The sequence below is a fragment of the Podarcis vaucheri genome (genome assembly GCF_965113315.1).
Source record: "Podarcis vaucheri genome assembly, chromosome: 13".
Classification (NCBI taxonomy): Eukaryota; Metazoa; Chordata; class Lepidosauria; order Squamata; family Lacertidae; genus Podarcis; species Podarcis vaucheri.
The window spans coordinates 12098392-12110991 of NC_138751.1; the positions used below are offsets into that span (position 1 = coordinate 12098392).

At 40.4% G+C, this 12600-nt stretch overlaps 1 pseudogene across 1 annotated transcript; it reads left to right on the forward strand.

The window, feature by feature from the left end:
* The first annotated feature begins 986 nt into the window (after positions 1 to 986).
* On the forward strand, positions 987 to 11921 carry LOC309517426 (vomeronasal type-2 receptor 26-like; annotated as a pseudogene). The gene is made up of 4 exons: positions 987 to 1066; positions 2979 to 3270; positions 4662 to 5328; positions 11025 to 11921. The product of its transcript is annotated as a vomeronasal type-2 receptor 26-like (transcript).
* Positions 11922 to 12600: the final 679 nt, after the last annotated feature.

Here is a 12600-nt window from a genome sequence, read left to right on the forward strand (position 1 = left end):
TGGCACCTTTAGGTCTTTTACAATCTGTTGTCCGAGCATGAAAAGCTCGCGGCTCGTTTCTGTCTTTACGGTACGATGTCGGCTGCTTGGCTGACGACCGTGATTGATGAACAGAAACAGGCTTGGGAGTACTTTGCTTTCTTTTGGATCTGCAGATCCAACAGAATAAAACAGGTATATTTGCTAGATATTATTAATTAACTAATAATTTTTATATAGTGGGGCAATGGGACAGCCTTCCTCAGATGGTGATAGACTCTCCTTTGTTATAAAGGTTTAAGTAGAGGATGGATGCCCACCTATCAGGAATTGTATAGCAGTGGATTACTTGCATGGGCAAGGTGTGGACTAGGTTATTCTTGAGATAATTTTCAGTTCTAAGATTGTATGATATAACAGACATGTTTTCTCCAGCAGTTATGCTATGGATGATTAACCATTGAGTTGAAACTCATTGCAAAATAATTTTGTCCTCTGTTATTATATAAATAACTATAATTGCTTCAGTTGGTCAAAGCTCCAGGGGCTTTCTTGTAAAACCATAGCGGGGGATTAACAAGCAAATCTGGAATTGCATTATGTAGCCCATTGTGGGTTGTTTTTTTTTTAAAAAGCCAAGTTTAGGTATAAAGAAGGGGGGTGTCTGTAAATTTCTCTATTTCATTTTAAATCTCAAGCTTCCAACTATGTCCCTTGACAATCTGGATGATGGTGCCCCAGCAGAGTCTGTTTCCATCCCAGACAGGATGCAGAAATCAGGCCGGCAGCCTTCATGAGATTGAGAGAAAAGGGGAGTCGGACTGAGAGATTGAGAGAAAAGGGGAGTCAGCTGCAGAAGTATGTTTGCCACCAGGATGTTGGTGCTGCTCCTGCTCCTGCTCCTCCCAAACACAGTGTTCAAAGCGCATGCTAGTAAATGCACTGGAAATAGTCCTGTGCATATTCCACATGAGTGGTACGAGCGCAGAAATCTCGTCATTGGTGGGATGGCATCATTCATGCGTTACCTTTTCCCTAAATTTGCATTCAACAAGCACCCTTCTAAGGTCTTGTCTGATGTCCCAACGTAAGAAAATTGCCTGGCATTTTATTTTAGTGTTGCTTAGTCTTGATATTTGTATCACCAACTGCAGATTGTATTGCTTTGAAAATATATTGGGTGGTTTTTTTAAGAAAAATGATAGATGCTGAGATAAGGAAATAAAGTATGCAAACACCCATGAGTGTAAACTGTGCCTTTATGGTCAATTGGACATTTAGAAATATTAACCTTTTATGGTCCAACTAATCTCTGCTCTGATTATCTTATGTAGGTAGGGAGTTTTCTCACTATATGAGGGAAGTATGGAAGGGGAAGCATTCCCACCACCACCACCAAATTCGCACACATTCAGCTATATTCAACCTATATAGCTCTGTATTTCATAAGTAGCAGCTTGCAACCTGAAGGCTATATGTAGTTCTCAGCCTAATTTTATATTGGAGAGAGGATGGAGAAAAGGGAGGTGGCTAAAAAAAGCCAGAGTGAGTCTATGTAACTATGTAACACAGAGAGGACTGTATGTAATCCCCAGCCTAGGTCTATATTGGTGGATGGCAATGGGAAGAAAAGTGGAGGAGGAAGGCAGTGAGACAGAAAAGTGTGAAAGAGGGAGAGGAGATATCAGAAATTAAGAAAGAAAAGGGGGACAGAATGGCTGCAGCTTAATAGGTTCCAGCTTAATAGCTGGAATGAGGCAGGGTGGTGGTGAGGACACAAAGGTGAGAGAATGAGAGGATCTGTTGGTGCATTCACATAACATCCCTGCCCTGCCTCACACCATCCAGGTAAGATTCAGGCACTGGATTACTACTGTCATTATCAACTAACTAGGGAATGCATAGCATAAAAGAGAGAGAAAATAAGGGGAGAGGGAAAAATCACAGTCCATACTTTATTCCCATTGAATATATTTTCTTCCAAAGAAAAGCTGATATGCAAAAAAACAAAACTGTTGACTACTACCTGCTTATGATATCAAATGACTAGTTTGAATGCTGCATTTGTTTTAAGGAATAGGTTGCTAAAGAGAAACCTGCAACCAGGGCAGCAAACAATTTGCTGGTACAGCACCAGATGCCTTGCATAAAAATGCTCCCAAGTTTAACCCCAGATGTAAGTCGGCAGGGTTGGAAAAGACCCCTTTTTAAAACCCTGGTGAGTGCCTGGACCTGTTTGAGTATTGTGCCTTTGGATTTCTGCATTATCAAATTAAGCAGGTTTGATTCAGTCTTCATTTGTATGTCTCAGAACACACATATTCTGGAAAATGTATAGTATGGGTCATATATATTGAGTGCCTGTTGTAGATGTTGCTGGACTACAGGTTATATATTCCCTCCTCATTTGCCATGCTGGCTGGAGTTGGAGCCAAAGTTCCCCAGCTACCATATAGACAATGCTGAGATAAAGGGACGCAGAAGAAAGCAGCCTCCAATGTTGTGGTTTCAAACTATCAAAAACCTAGGTGATGAAGGTACATGGAAGCCTAGTAGCGCAGTCAGTCTTTTCAGGAACTCTCAGAAACCTTTAGCTATAACCCTGTGGCAGACTAGATGCTTCAAGCTGTAATTATTTCAGAGTAAAGAACAAAACCGATTTAAAAAAACCCAAGAAAATATATGGCCCATACTATACAGTTTCCAGAATATGTGAGTTCTGAGACATACAAAACAATGTATGTTGGTCCGAAGCCTGAACCAAACTTGCCTAATTTGGTAATGTAGAAGTCCAAAGGCACAATACACAAAAGTTACCAACGATACTTTTTTCTTTATTTTCAACAGGACTTGCCAGATAAATAACTTTTCTGGTTGTAACTTTTCCTTATAGTCAGGCAACTGAATACTGTAGGTGAATACTGTGTGCAGACAAATACTGTGATAAAATGTTTTGTGCATTGGTTAATTATCTGATGACATGTCAACTTCATTTGTAGTGTGGTGACCAAGTTCTACCAGCACATCCTTGCCCTGGTGTTTGCCATTGATGAGATCAATTATAATCCCAATATCCTGCCCAATGTTACCCTTGGGTTCCACATCTATGACAGCTATACTGATTCTAGAATGACCTATCGCACCATTCTGGACCTGCTCTTTAAATCACATCACTTTGTCCCCAACTACAAATGTGGCACCCAGGAAAATGTAATTGGAGTCATCGGTGGATTCAGCTCTGATACCTCCTCACGCATGGCAGACATCTTAGGTCTTTTCAAGATTCCACAGGTAGGATCTGAGAATCAGAGAAATGGGGACTTCCCTTAATCCCACCATAAATTAGCCAGCTCCTCTCTTTCTAGTATGATTGATAATGATTGAGTGGTGTAGTAAGAAAGGAGAATTAAAATGAACTGAATGATGTGGACTTGTTTTAGCTGGTTGTCTGTAAGCCACTGTGGAAGATTTTTTGACTTAAAAGTGAGGAATAAATTATTGAAACTGTGACGGAAAGCTCAGATAGACCAGGGTTTGGTGGTGCAGTGCAGCAGAAACCCCCCAAAGTGGTATATCTCATAAAGTTCTGGGTTGGTGACTCATTCAGATTGACTGCAGGTACAGCTATCATGGATGCAACACTTTTGGAGGGGGAAAGAAATGGAGTTGAGAGTTTGGGTTTCTGGAGTTCAGCTGGATAGTAGTCTAGCCTCTGAGCTGTATGTGTAATTAACCCTGAGGAAACATCCTGAGCTGGGTGTTCAATTAAAAGACAATCGCTAGAAATTTTTAAGAGTATACAAACAAGTGAGAAATGGGTAGTTGAATTTGAGAAAGAAGAATTGAAGTTGTGAGGGAACATTCTACTTGGATTCAGTGAGAAGGGGAAAGATCTTCTGGAGAGAGAATAATAACCCCAAACCAGTTAGAAGGGGAATGTGAGGTGATCCCCTGGCCTGGTATAGTCACAGAGGAGCCTCAGGACCCAGATTTATAGAAGGTTGGGAAACTGGCAGAAGGTACAAACTTGTTTCAGAACCAAAATATTAAGACCTGAGCAGTAACATGTCTGCAAATAGTTTAAGGAACTGAAGTAAATTTAAGCTATACATTTACCATCTTGTTTAGAAACCTGTAACATCCACTGAATTTATGTGTGCATGTGCGTGTAAAATTTACTGTTACTTGAAAGAATTCTATCTCCTGACGCATCTGTTGTTTTAACAAGTTTGTTGTAAAATAAAAACATTTTTAACATCCCTGTCTCCACATGCCAGTTTTTCTTTAAAAAATGAAATTAGTCAGTAGTAGTAGTAATAATAATAATAATAATAATTTATTATTTATACCCCGCCCATCTGGCTAGTAAGAAGGGACATGCTTCATAAACAAAATAAATAAAAATAAATAAATTGGGCATCCAGCTATGAGTATGAGATGGGAGAGGTTCCAAAAAATGTGTTTTAGATGTATAGAAAAGAATTGCTGCAAGCCAAATAGGACTAATAGCGTGAGGAAAAATTGATGAAGATAGTGTAAGGAAATTATGTATGTGCAAAAGACAGAATAGTGGCTTTAAAAGTTGTGGATATATAAAATTGCACTGTAAGAAAATATTTAGATAAATGAGAGAAATATGAGCTCCTGTTTCTACTCAGTAATGCCTGGCTTTTATTGTTCAGATTTCATATGGCTCTTTTCAACCAGCAGTCAATTATCAAATCAAGTCCCCTTCCTTTTATCGAATGGTTCCTAGTGAATATTTTCAGTACAAAGGAATTATTCAACTCCTTTTGCATTTCAAGTGGAAATGGGTTGGCCTCATTGCCCAGGATGATGAAGGTGGAGAACATTTCTTGCAGACCATAGAGCCAATGCTTTCCAAAAATGGAATCTGTTCTGAATTCACACAAAGAGTTCCAACAAATGTGCGTTTCTCTGAAAATGTGGTCAAAATGTTGTTGGATCGATTAAATATTCTCCCAGCTGTTCTGGTGGGCAAAGCCAATGCTGTTATTGTATCTGGAGAAAGTGCACCAATCACATGGTTGGCAAATACTGTAGCAGCAATCGATTTGTATCGAACAAGGTATCACCAATATACATTTTCTGCAGTAAAGGTGTGGATTACGACGGCCCAAATTGATTTCAGAGTCTATAAACTTCAAATGATGAGTGATATGATTAGCCGAATGTTCCATGGTTCCATTTCCTTTACAATTCACTCAAAGGAAATTCAAGATTTCCGGGCCTTTCTTCAGACAATAAATCCTTCCGAGGCAGATGGAGATGGTTTTATCAACGATTTCTGGGCAGAAGCATTCAGTTGTTCTGTTTCAAATTCTGCAGGTGTGTCTACATTCTTCAGACATTCTCCATGTACTGGAGAGGAGATGCTGGAGAGCCTTCCTGCACCATTTTTTGAAATGAGCATGACTGGCCACAGCTACAGTATCTACAATGCTGTCCATGCTCTGGCACATGCTTTGCATATCATGTACTCAGAAAGAGCCAACAATAAAGGAATGGATGCCTGGGGAAACCTGTCTTTTAAGAATGTGGAACCTTGGAAGGTAGTGTATAGCACAGTGATGTGACATGCAGTAGCAAACATGACATTGACTACTAAATTCTTACCGTATATGAACACTCCTTGCTTTTCTCATTCTCAAATTCCTTCCCTTAACATTATCTGATCTCATTTAATAGCAATATTTTTAACCTCGTTTCTCCTTTTGGAGATTCTCTTGATTTTCCTATATTTGCTACCATACTTGTCCTTTGTCAACCATAATTCACTCCTTGTTAATAAAACTCCTCAGCAGACTCATGCTTCACATACCCATGTTTTACGAATCTTGTGAATTAGTTTGACAGTGGCAGCAACACTTTTGGGCAGATTTACCTTGAAACACACACACATACAGGTTTAAAATGGGGTCTTTATTGTACATGCACAGAGAGAATAAAAATATACACAGTAAATGCTTCATGCAAATGGTGTAAGCAGGACCACTGAGAGGTAGATAAAGGGGGTATATATGTTATGCACGGGACGTGGGTGGCGCTGTGGGTAAAACCTCAGCGCCTAAGACTTGCCGATCGCATGGTCGGCGGTTCGAATCCCCGCGGCAGGGTGCGCTCCCGTCGTTCGGTCCCAGCGCCTGCCAACCTAGCAGTTTGAAAGCACCCCCGGGTACAAGTAGATAAATAGGGACCGCTTACCAGCGGGAAGGTAAACGGCGTTCCGTGTGCTGCGCTGGCTCACCAGATGCAGCTTGTCACGCTGGCCACGTGACCCAGAAATGTTTGTGGACAGCGCTGGCTCCCGGCCTATAGAGTGAGATGAGCGCACAACCCTAGAGTCTGTCAAGACTGGCCCGTATGGGCAGGGGTACCTTTACCTTATATGTTATGCACAGCCTATGAGTTTTCATTGAAAAAAAGCAAGTCACTGTGTTCTATGTGTGGTGCAACAAGATTTGGATTATTTGGCTGGACTTTTTCAATGAAATAAGCGTCATCACACAGCAAGCAGTTGAATGCATGCCACAATTTACAACACAAGGAAATTAATTTCATTTCTTCTTGTGGTTGCTCAACAACCCATTGCAGAGAACAAAAATACATTGAATTTCTGAATGGATTTTTAAAAAATGGAACAATGGAACAGGATGAAGTTAGTTCCACCCTTGTGTAGAACCAGACCATTGAAAATTCCTTTTAAAAAGGAACTAGTTTTACCAGTCCCCAAAGAGGAGGAGGAGGAGTTTGGATTTGATATCCTGCTTTATCACTACCCGAAGGAGTCTCAAAGTGGCTAACATTCTCCTTCCCCTTCCTCCCCCACAACAAACACTCTGTGAGGTGAGTGGGGCTGAGAGACTTCAGATAAGTGTGACTGGCCCAAGGTCACCCAGCAGCTGCATGTGGAGGAGCGGAGACGCGAACCCGGTTCACCAGATTACAAGTCTACTGCTCTTAACCACTACACCACACTGGCTCTCTGGTCCACAGGTTCCCCATCTCCCCATTAAGCCCCCCCTTAATATTATGATGTTATAAAATTATCTTTCTCTCTCCACCAAGCTTCACTCATTTCTTCAGCGAATCTCATTCAATAATAGTGCTGGAGATTTAATCACACTAAACGAACACGGGGAACTGGCAGCTGGATTTGATATTACAAACTTGATCACGTTCCGTAATAAATCCTACGTCAGAGTGGAAGTGGGCACACTGGATCCTCGCAAGCCTCCTGGGAAAGAGCTGACCATTTTTGAGGACCGAGTTGAATGGCACAAAGGCTTGATTCAGGTTTCAAGTATCAGCATTCATGGTCTTACAATGAATTGGGAGGGTAATAGATGTAAATAAAAGGATGGAGGAATTCATTCATATAATGTATAAATCTGAAGTGCACTGGAATACCCCGCTGTATTGACAAACAAATGTTTGTTAAATATATGAAGTAAACTGATATGAGGAAGGTGAGCATTTCTACAGAGACGAGCCACCATTGAAAGGACTGCCTTCAACCATATGAATGTATTAGTGCATCAGCTTTGGATGTTCGGACCTGTTGGCATACCATTTTCAATAGTGGTTCCTATGCAATTAAATTCCCCTTTAAGGGTTGTGCATTTGGTGTTTACTGTTACTTGCTTCAAAAATTCTTTGAAAACCATTGTTACCAAAATGGCTTTTAACAGAGATCATTTCATTGAGGTTGATGCTAAAATGTTGATTTTAGTCTTGGCTATCTTTACCTAGGATCTGCACCATTTCAAAGGTTTGATTTATTTGTACTTGTTCACAGGATGGCACTTTGGTTTGTATTTGATATTTTTTATTCTTTTCACTTATGCATTATGCAATAATTAATAATAATAATAATAATAATAATAATTTATTATTTATACCCTGCCCATCTGGCTGGGTATCCCCAGCCACTCTGGCCGGCTGCAACAAAGTATTAAAACACAGTGGTCTGTTAAACATTAAAAGCTTCCCTAAACAGGGCTGCCTTCAGATGTCTTAGAATTCTAAGTAGAACAACTTCTTAGAAGTCAGATAGTTGTTTACTTCCTTGACATCTGATGGGAGGGCGTTCCACAGGGCGGGTGCCACTACTGAGAAAGCCCTCTGCCTGGTTCCCTGTAACTTGGCTTCTCGCAGCGAGGGAACCACCAGAAGGCCCTCGGCGCTGGACCTTATTATCAGCATCGTCAGTATTATTATTAAATTATATACTACTGTGAACTAATGAATCTATGTTTTGCACAGTAAAAGCAATGCATTAAATGCATAGTAAGTTAAAACATGAACCACAAATTCCTATTGCTGCAAAGCATATTGATATAGAACATCATGAACAATGTGTGAAGAGGTGGCAGAAAATACAGGTAAAAAAGGAAATTGTTATCAGGGACTGGAATGTATGTATACAGCTTTCGGGCTTCCCTTGTGTACATGCGGTTAGAGTTGCATAAAGTGGGGACAATCCAGCTGAAGGCTCTGATCCTTCGTAAGCCAACCTGACTTGTTAAACCAAGTGAACATACTGTAATCACTGAGCAGGGTTCAGGAGAAGAATAGTAGAATCATAGAACTGCAGTGATGGAAGGGACCCTGAGGATAATCTAGTCCCAAACCCTGCAATGAATGAATATGCAGCTGTCCCATATGGGGACTGAACCTGCAACCTTGGTGTTACCAGGACCATGTTCTAACTAAGAAAGTCTCTCAGTGACTCAGGTATACACTCAGGCATATCTGTATACAGATTTGTGTGCTACTGCCATATCCACAACCTTCATTTTGGCACGGCAGTGTACCGGAAGGAAGTGCAGCTGTTTCAACAGAGGTGTCCTATGTGGATCATAAGATGCTCCACAAGCTCCTGAACTGTTGCATCTTGCACCAGCTGGGACTTCTAGACCAATCTTAAGGCCAGCCTTACATAGAGTGCATTGCAATAGTCAAGCTTTGAGGTTACAAGGACACAAACCACAATACCCAAGTTATTCTTACCCAGAAAAGGTCTGATCTGGCACATGAGCCAAAGTTAATTAAAGGCACACCTAGCCTAAATGGGCCTAAATGCCACACATATACCTGATTCTTCAGAGGGAGAGTGACACTCCCCCCAAAAAACAGACAATTTGCAGATTTCTGAAACCTGGAAACCACTTACCCGCAGGATTCAGTTTCACTTTGCCAGCCTTAATCTAGCCCATTACTGCAGGCACTCCTGAATCAGATAAGACCAAGAAACTGAGCTATGTCTCTGAAGCATACTAGATGGAAACTGGGTTCATGGACCCTAATGACCAACCATAGCAGCTTCATGTGGATAGTAAAATAGCGCTGGAGACAAAATGGTGCCCTGTTCTATTTTGTGCAAGAGTGAAGAGGTCAAAAGATGATCTCCAAATGCTATTCTATGCCCAAATGGCAATTAGTCTACTGGAAGGAAGTGCTACCAACTCCTAGTTCACAGAGAGGATCTAGGAAGGCACTAAGGTCAATGGTACTGAAGGGCACTGAGAGGTCCAGGAGAATCAATAGGGTCACACTCCCCCTGTTTTCCTCACTGTAGATGCCATCCATAGGGATAGCTAAGGTTCATTCATTTACAAAAGCAGGCCTGAATCTGGTGCACATAATATTGTAAGGTTGCCTCCAGTTACATCCAGCAGCATAACTCTCCCCAAAAATTCTACTTTACTCCCCACAGAGCTGCAATTCCTAGCATCCTTAAGAAACTATAGTCTCCAGGATCCTATAGAGTGAGTGTGATTTATATATGTTTAAAATGTATGGTGTACACAGCAACAATGTCATCAACATTACTGTGTGCTGAAGGATCATCTGATGTAAGAGGAATTCTCTGAACATTTTTAATGCTAAACTTTCTTTCTTTCTTTCTTTCTTTCTTTCTTTCTTTCTTTCTTTCTTTCTTTCTTTCTTTCTTAGGTACCACCTCTTTCAGTATGCAATGATGAATGCCGACCTGGTAATGGCAAGAAAAAAAAGGAGGGGGAGAAATTTTGCTGCTATGATTGTGCTCCGTGTCCAGATGGGATGTTCTCAAATGAGAAGGGTAGGAGATGTCATGCTAGGAGATGTCATGCTAAGGAGATATACCAAACTATACCACTGACTGCAGTAAACTCTGACCAGTTCTTCTGCAAGCTTCTTTTAATTAGCTTTGTACATTTTATGAAATGATAGCAATAATATTTGTTCCTCCTGCTTATATAGATATGAACACTTATTTCCTGTTAAAATAAAGTAAGGTGAAGCTTGCTAGAATAACAAATGACACAAGTTAACATAACCAAGTTCCCATGTAACTTTGATGCCATAAGACATAGAATGTCCTTCCATTGTCCTTGCATCACAGATAACTGAGAAAATATGTTAAGGTAGGAATTTGTACTCATGCCCCAAAATGAAGTTGCAACACTCGGAAAACTGTGTGATTTTGAATCAGCAATAACTTTGGAAACTTTTCTGGGGAAATCCAATGGCTTAAAATGAAAGTAACAGAAACTGTTTCCAATTGTGTAGGTGACCTGTAAAATTGAAGAAGGGGAGTTTTTGCTTCAGCCCTCTCTAGGAAATCTCCCCTTGTTTAGAAAATGTGACACCTACACACACCCCATGCCACATTTGTTCTGCTCAGGGTAAAATCTTAAGAATACATTTTATGTATCTAACATTTTCTTCAATGCTTAAAGCAGCACCTTAGATCCTAGAAACAGATGTCATGGTGTAGACGAATGAAGGCAGGCCTTCCTCTCTGTATTCAGAAAACAGAATATTTAGGGCTCATGAAAGAGTATCATTTTCTAAAGTTAGGCAATTTAACGTAGGTAAATTGAAACGTAGGTAAATTGAAAATATGATGGATGGCATTTTTTCAAGCATCTTGGTCAGAAAATGTTTACCTTTCCCCTTGTGAAATATACTTAGTTTTGGTAGATGCCTGGTGAGGCAGTTCTTAACACTTAGTGTTTTTTATTCATTTCTTTTCTTAGACAAAGAAACTTGTCTCGGATGTCCAGAAGATCAATATCCAAACAAAGCCAAGGATCAATGCATTCTCAAGATTCCAAATTTCCTAGCATATGATGACATTTTGACAATCATTTCAACTTCCTTTGCACTTCTCTTGTCTCTGATGACACTTCTAGTGCTTAGCATCTTCATCAAGCACCAGGACACTGCCATAGTCAAAGCCAATAATAGAAGCCTCACCTACATTCTCCTCATCTGTCTCCTCTTATCTTTCCTCTGCTCCCTACTGTTCATTGGAATGCCTAATGAGGCAACATGTCTTCTCCGACAAACTTCTTTTGGCATCATCTTCTCTGTGGCCCTCTCTAGCATCTTGGCCAAAACCATATCTGTGGTCTTGGCATTCATGGCCACCAAACCAGGATCCAGGATGAGGAAATGGTTGGGACAAAAATTGGCTTATTCCATAGTTCTCGTCTCCTCCACCATTCAGCATCTGCACTCTCTGGCTGACAACCTCTCCACCATCCCCAGATTTGGACATGCACTCAATGGCAGAAGAAATAGTGTTTTTGTGTAACAAAGGGTCAGCTACTATGTTCTATTGTGTCTTGGGCTATATGGGCTTCCTGGCCATTGTCAGTTTTACTGTGGCCTTCCTAGCCAGAAAGTTGCCAGACACTTTTAATGAAGCCAAATTCATCACGTTCAGCATGCTGGTCTTTTGCAGTGTTTGGTTGACTTTTGTTCCAACTTACCTGAGCACAAGAGGAAAATACATGGTGGCCGTGGAGATCTTCTCTATCTTAGCTTCAAGTGCTGGGTTACTTTGTTGCATCTTTTCCCCCAAATGCTACATCATTCTTCTGAGACCTGACCTGAACAACAGAGAGCAATTGATACGAAAAAAGTTATAACTGATAGAATAGTTTGTAACTTTCTTTATGTTCTTTTCCTAGATATGCAGATGAACTTGTTCTAGATGAATCAAATTGCTTTTTTTAATTTTATTGGATTGTAGAATCATTGCCTGTTTGTTTTAGATGCTGTTCTGGCACCTCCACTCTGAAACACTACAGGGATGCCAGTAACCAGTGCAGAAAATGTAGCATTATATGCTATCAGATTCGAGAAGTTCAAGCTTTGAGAAGTGCAGCAAAGTTAGAGGTTCTTGCACAAATTTTCATCACAAAGAATTTGTTCATGGGATCTGTGGGGACTTTGTGGTTATGGAATTCCCATAATGGTGTTGGACTATTAATAAATATTCTGAAAGTATAAAATTATTATTATTTATCACATTTATATATCACCCTTTATCCAAAGATCACAGGGCAGTTTGCAATATACAACACAACACTTAAGATAATAACAAACAAAATAATAACCCCCATGCCCAGGGGCAACCTTGAAGTTCCCTTCCAACTCTTTGATGTAACAAATTTTCAGCAGGCAAGAACATTGCAGACGTTATTATTTCCCCTGCAATTATCTAAACCAGTATAATCAATTCAATTGACCAAAGCTCCAGTGGCTTCACAGAAGGGGAAAACATTCAGTTGGAAAGTCTGAAATGATTATAAGTTCCCCAGTGTT